Source organism: Pundamilia nyererei, unplaced genomic scaffold (genome assembly GCF_000239375.1).
Source record: "Pundamilia nyererei isolate P.nyererei 1_Seehausen unplaced genomic scaffold, PunNye1.0 scaffold01278, whole genome shotgun sequence".
Classification (NCBI taxonomy): domain Eukaryota; kingdom Metazoa; phylum Chordata; class Actinopteri; order Cichliformes; family Cichlidae; genus Pundamilia; species Pundamilia nyererei.
This window is the reverse complement of record NW_005188679.1, coordinates 6207-12443: the sequence shown is the minus strand read 5'-3', so window position 1 is coordinate 12443 and position 6237 is coordinate 6207. Positions and strand designations below refer to the sequence as shown.

At 40.8% G+C, this 6237-nt stretch overlaps 1 long non-coding RNA gene across 1 annotated transcript in view; it reads left to right on the top strand.

Moving 5' to 3' along the window:
• LOC102204866 (uncharacterized) overlaps positions 1-5313 on the top strand; it is a 7700-nt gene extending 2387 nt beyond the window's left edge. The window contains exon 3 of the long non-coding RNA XR_312517.1: positions 3985-5313. This is a non-coding gene — a long non-coding RNA (uncharacterized LOC102204866). The remainder of the gene's footprint in view (positions 1-3984) is intronic.
• The last annotated feature ends 924 nt before the right edge of the window (positions 5314-6237 follow it).

The window sequence follows — 6237 nt, the reverse complement described above, 5'->3', positions numbered from 1 at the left end:
GTAAAACCTTTTTGACTACAGATGTAGCCAAGCACTACCTTACTGTCTGTATAGAAGTGCACTGCATCAAAGTTTAAGTCCAACTCATTTTGAATGAGGTCAGCCATTTCTGCTGACAAGACGGCTGCACATAGTTCAAGCCATGGTATTGTAGGTTCTGACAGGGGGGCTAGTTTTGCTTTGCCCATTACGAAGCCTACCTCGACGTTCCCATCTGTTTGATTTGCCTTTAAGAAGGCTATGGCTCCTATGGCCTTAGTAGAGGCATCTGAGAAAAAACACAGTTCCTTGCGCTTTGCTCAACTTAGTGAGGTGGATGTGTAGGTTCTGGGAACATGTAGTTCTTTTAGGTTCTGAAGGGAATTTCTCCACATTTCCCATCTGCTTTGTTTATCCTCTGGAAGGGGTACGTCCCAATCTGAACATTCTGAAGTAAGCTCTCTGAGTAGGGCCCTCCCTTGGATTGTAACAGGTGCCAATAGGCCCACAGGATCGAAGACGCTATTGACAGAGGACAATACACCATGGCGAGTAATTGGCTTGTTTCAGTTGGCGAATGAGTAAGTGAATGTCTCTTGTTATTTCCCAAATCAAAATTAGTCCAAGGCTTCACTGGGATTGTGTCTCTTCACCACTTAAATCTAAATTTTTAATGACAGGAGTACAATCTTTTGGGCAGAAGGCCTGCAAAACAGCCTGAGAGTTAGAAACGAACTTATGCAGGTGCAGGTTGGGTCCAGCGAGTGGGGCTTGTGCTCTTTGAAGCAAATCTATAGCCTCAGCAGGAGAGGAAACAGAAATCAAGCCATCATCTACATAAAAGTGCCTCTCCACGAACTTTACTACATCTGCACCATAGTCCTTTGAACCTACTCTGAGGCCTTGCGTAGTCCATAAATGGCAACAGCAGCAGATGTTGAGTTGCCAAACACGTGGACTTTCATTCACTCGATAACTTCTTTGTTTAGATCGTTGTCCCCGTGCCACAGAAAACGGAGGAAGTTGCTGTGGTCATCACGCACCATTAAACAGTGAAACATTTGCTGTATATCTGCCATGATTGCAACATTTTCTGTCCGGAAGATGAGAAGAACTCCGACGAGTGTGTTACTTAAATCAGGGCCAGTAAGGAGGACATGGTTAAGTAAAGGTTTTTGTGGGTGGTAGACTCCAAATGTTGGAAGATACCAGCACTCTTCTCCTCTTTTCAGTGTGTGTGTGTGGGGGGGGGACCTCAGCATGACCATTGGAGAGGATCTTTTCTATCAAGGCCACATAATGCTGCTGTGTTTCAGGTTTCCTATTTAGCGTCCGTTTTGAGGATGAGAACCTTGTGGCTACCTGTTTTCTGTTTTTTGGTAATTGCTGGTGGGGTTCCTTAGACGGAAGTGGGGAAACCCAACTGTTTTCCACATCTCTGTACATAGCTTGGTCCATTATTTTTAGAAAGTGTCCTGTATTAAGTGAGCTGGTTTATTGTCGTTATCTGTCTGGTTAAAAAATGTTTGACCTAGAGTTTGTTTGGGTGCTTTACCTGGTCTATTTGTGTGTGGCACTTCTTTGAGTTGCAGAAGGCTGCTTGCTGCATGGTTCAAAAACTGAAGGGTGGCCATTTTCTAGAACAACTGTCTTCAGGGTGCTGACTGTAGGCCTATGAACATTACCCAGACAGACCCAGACAACTACAATCCACCCTAGGTCTAGGCGCTGGGCAAAGGGGGCATTATGGGGGCCATTAATTCTCTGCCTGACCTTCTGTGCCTGTAAAACATCTGCCATGTAAAACACATCCCTAGTAGCAGGAGTATTTCGGCTTTAGGGTCTAGTTCTGGGATGTACTTTGCTATGGTTTGGAGGTGCGGCTGGTGTAGCACTACGCTGGGAGTTGGGATTTCACTCCTATTGTTAGGAATGTCCTGACACTCTATGAGCAATGGTAGAGGGATAACTACTGACCTATCCAGTGACTTGATATGGAAGCCTTCAGCTGTTTTACCCCATGTTTCTACAACACCAGAGCATGTTCTACGATTGCAGGGGAAAGGTTCACTTTTAATGTCAAAAAGTTCGAAGAACTCAGGCTTGGCTAAAGAACAATTGCTCTGATCGTCTAGTATTACATATGCCTTAACAGCTCTGTCTTTGTAACCTTTAGGGTACACCAATACAAGACATGGAACATGAACGTCCCCACTGACCTGGACCGCACACATCTGTGCAGCTTGTTGTGACATCAACTGTGTCCTGACCAATGTTCCCTCTAATTTTTCATGTGTCTGAGCAAACACACAAACTCCCCGAGCGATCCCTTGGACCACTGTGAGCAACAGCAGACGTGTGCACTGTGGTCACGCCAGCATCCAATCCATCCAAGTTACATGGTTTATTAAAATAATCAAATTACAGCATTTACATTTCTGTTAGACTACTTTTAATTAACTGCTTTAGCCCACTTACAATGAAAATTAAAATTTTAAAAAAGAAAGAAAGAAAATTAAAATACATCTTGTTCATGACCTGTGTAGTATGTTAACACCATTGGAAGTAAAAAAATAACTTCAACTCCAATTTTGAAAACACAATTTTCTTTTTTAATAGAGCTCTGACTTGTATTATGAGTCTGAGTCTGTGGTCTGGGAGAGAGTCTGTAACTCTGTCTGCAAAATACAGCATATAATGACCAATGTTGGGCAATTAATTATATAGGTAGTTCTTCAAAAAAACTTACTGAGTTTTGAAAACAAAGTTTTTTGCAGCTGTTTACTTAAAATGCTGCCAAGTTGTTTTTTTAAACAAACATTTCAAAATATGTATTTATTTACAGAACAATCAGGTGTTCTGCATCAAATCTGATGCCACACAAATAATTTGTGTCCACTATGAGATAAAGGAGAACATCAAAAGCCTGATACCTGCAGGCCTGACAACAGGAGATGTATCACTCCTGTAACACCCGTAACACTCACCTCATTGTTCTCACACACAACACAACTATTGACTACACACTAACCATACAAGATTTGCGCTAAACGTAGCAAATCAAAACACCGTAGTCACTCTTAAAACTTCCCCCCTTTCCTAAACAACTAAAAGCCATGTTGCCATATCATTTTTTGATTGGTCGACATTTTTCGAACAATAGGAAAGGGTGAGGGTTTTTTTTAATTTTGTTTTTGCTCACAGGCGGAGAGTGCTTTCGAGCGTTTTCCTTTTAAAATGCTGTTTTTACCGTTTCTTCTCGCAGTAAATATAAACAACAATAGTATTCAGGAAGAAAACCAAGCATTACATATATTTTTATCATAACACGTTGTCATTAACGTGGCTTCACTCCACTCCAAGGTGGCATCGTTCTTATCACATACTGGAGCAGCCAGTCACTTGCTGACTAACACTGCAAAACAGAATTGTTAACGTATTTACTTTAATTTCAATTCAGGTTAGATTTTTTTTTTTTGTGTGCAATACAGCTTTTTTGTGCGCAGAGACCGTGCCAGCAGTGCGCAATTGCGAACACGCGCAGCTTAGAGGGAACATTGGTCATGACTGCTTGCTCTCTCCCCGTCATTCTCTTGTGCTGGAAGTGGAGGCTTGTTGGTCTGTGGTGGAGGACTGTGTCGTGACCTGTGCTTTCACATTCAGAACACTTTGCTGAAGATTTGCATTCCTTCGCAATATGAGTGTCTGAAGAACAGCATCTGAAGCATATTTCTTTTCTCTTTAAGGAAGGCCTTCCTTTCATCAAGTGATTTCTTCCTAAGCATGAATTACGCATTTTAACAACATGTATTTATTTTTTTTATGACAAACATTTTTAGAATTATTTATTTTAAACGTGTGAACTTATTTATTCAGAAAAATGCTTTAGGACAATACAAGGTCCATCTCAGCTCTGATGATGAGCAGATGAGAGGAAGAAGTGACATGACAGAGAGGACTGAGGGTTGTTCAGCAGTCACAGTGGGGTCTGGTTTATCTTCTCAGGTGGTTTCCATGGTGACTCGGACTGACTTACAAGTTACTGACCTCCACGATGATCCTTGACTTCTGATTGGTCCTGAGCCAGATTTTGGATGTTGGGAAGACTGAGCTGAGTTCTGCGGCAAACTCCCACAGCTGGAATAAGCAGATGTTTTTTTAGAGCAGGACCAAACTGTCGTCTTTGACACATGATAAAGTTCAGATGATGGTTTTTTTTTTCAGTTTCATTAGTAACTTGGTGAAAGGGAAGAGTGTGAGCTGCATGTGATTTCCAGCCTAACCATATAAATAAATCTGGGGTAAATCTACACTCCTGAAACTTAACAGAATCAGATCTCACTAACACTGTCAGATATTTTACTTGAGTTGAGGATACTGGACATATTTATTTCTTGGCTATATTCATAGAAAGAAATATATGAACACAGGTCCAACGCATCCATGAACAGTGAGGCCTTGACCAAAGCGGTATTTTTCTTTCTCAGGTTGTTGTAATTTAAAATGATTTAGGTACAAAGTGATGAAAATTTCCAGTGAATCAAGTAAAAAATGGTTTATTCTGTGAACATTAAGTGATTTAAAAGTAAATATGAAAATCATGTCTTTAAGAAGGTGGTAATCAGGGTAAAATATTTAAAGGGGATCATCTGGTTTCTTACTCTTTTTTTGTAGCTGAATGTTGTAAAGGTGAAGGTGTGTGGATTTCTTTTTCACCTGTTATCAGACCATTACAATCATGTGAAGTATGCAAGCAGAGTCTCTTTAACTCCGATTGTCTTATAAAACAAGCCGGGTGCAGCTCAAAGTGGACACAGCTGCTGAACTGTTATTAGCGAAAGAACCAAGAGAGGACCACAGCTGAGTTATCAAAGCTGTAATTTGGTCTCTTTAAGGCTGGTGAAACAAACCAGTGCTGGAGTCCATGTGACAGAAAACTGACCAGCTGTAACCAAAGCTGCAGTCAGCTGATCTGTGGTCGTATCTTTAAACAACTGTGTCACAGTGAAACAAAACAGCTGGTTTATGTGTTTCCCATTTGAGCTGCTGATTGGCACATAAAGTTGCAGGACAGCATCACCTTTACTGTGATCTTTAGTGCTCTGATAAGCTCAAGAACATATGGAAGTTACATCTTTCCTTTTAGAAAACACACAGTACAAAGTGAGCATGATTTCATGGTGACTTTTTCCTTTCTGTGTTCTTTTTGGAGGCAGCAGTGTTGATAACAGCACATGAAACTGAGACTTGATGCTCTGCTTTGTCGCCTTCACGCTTTACTGTTTGTTCCAAAAGACCAAAAAAAATAAATAAAGGACATGGGTAATAAAATAACCAGAGTTTGTTTTTTCTCTTCTTTGTCACTTCCACTCAGAAACTGTTTGTTGCCATCAGCTGTTTCCAGGTGTTTCCAGCTGTTTCCAGGTCCATTTCTCTTTCAGTTCTAAGATTATAAGATCAAAAGCACATTTCTTTCATGTCAGTCCGTCCTTGATGCATATATGTGTCGTACTGTTTCACAATGTGTGGCCCATGGACCTTCACAAATACGTTGTCTGATTTGCTCCAGACAACGTATTTGTTCTCGCCGCTCGGCTGTATCCATTGCTCCGAACTCCTCTCTCCGCTCGCTTCAGCAATACAACGGCTCTGGTTGCTCTTCATCCCAGCGAAACTACGACCTCCGAACCGCTATTAGAGGTCGACCCACCTCCTTTTTTTTTTTTTTTTTTTGCCTTTTTAAAAAATGTTTACCCATTATGTGAACAGCACAGGTACACACCCTGGTTCATTAGTTAAACTGTACTATTATGAATTTCATGTTATAATGTTATGTCATACATGATACTTTAAAGGTGCAGCCAGTTGTTTTTGAGTTCATTTAACAGAAATAGAGAACATTTTGCTCATTAATATATATTGACTCATGTGTAACTGTCGTCCAAACCTATGCTTACTTATCGCAGGGAATGCAGGGAAGCAGGTGCTAGTTTGTGGAAGCCACCATGTTGCCACGCCATTTTGAATACAGTGGCAGACAGACACATATGCAGTACTTTTAATTTAATGGATACAAATAGTTCTTTCAGTATATTCATCACATTTCCAAATTATCGTCTTCCTCTTCACCTCAAACCTCTCCTGAACTAAACCATGTTTATGAACAACTAAATGCTCACAAACATGGTTATTTATTCCCAAATGCACTTACTTACTGTCAGCAGATTAGATGTCAGCTGTTTGGACAACAAGCCAGTT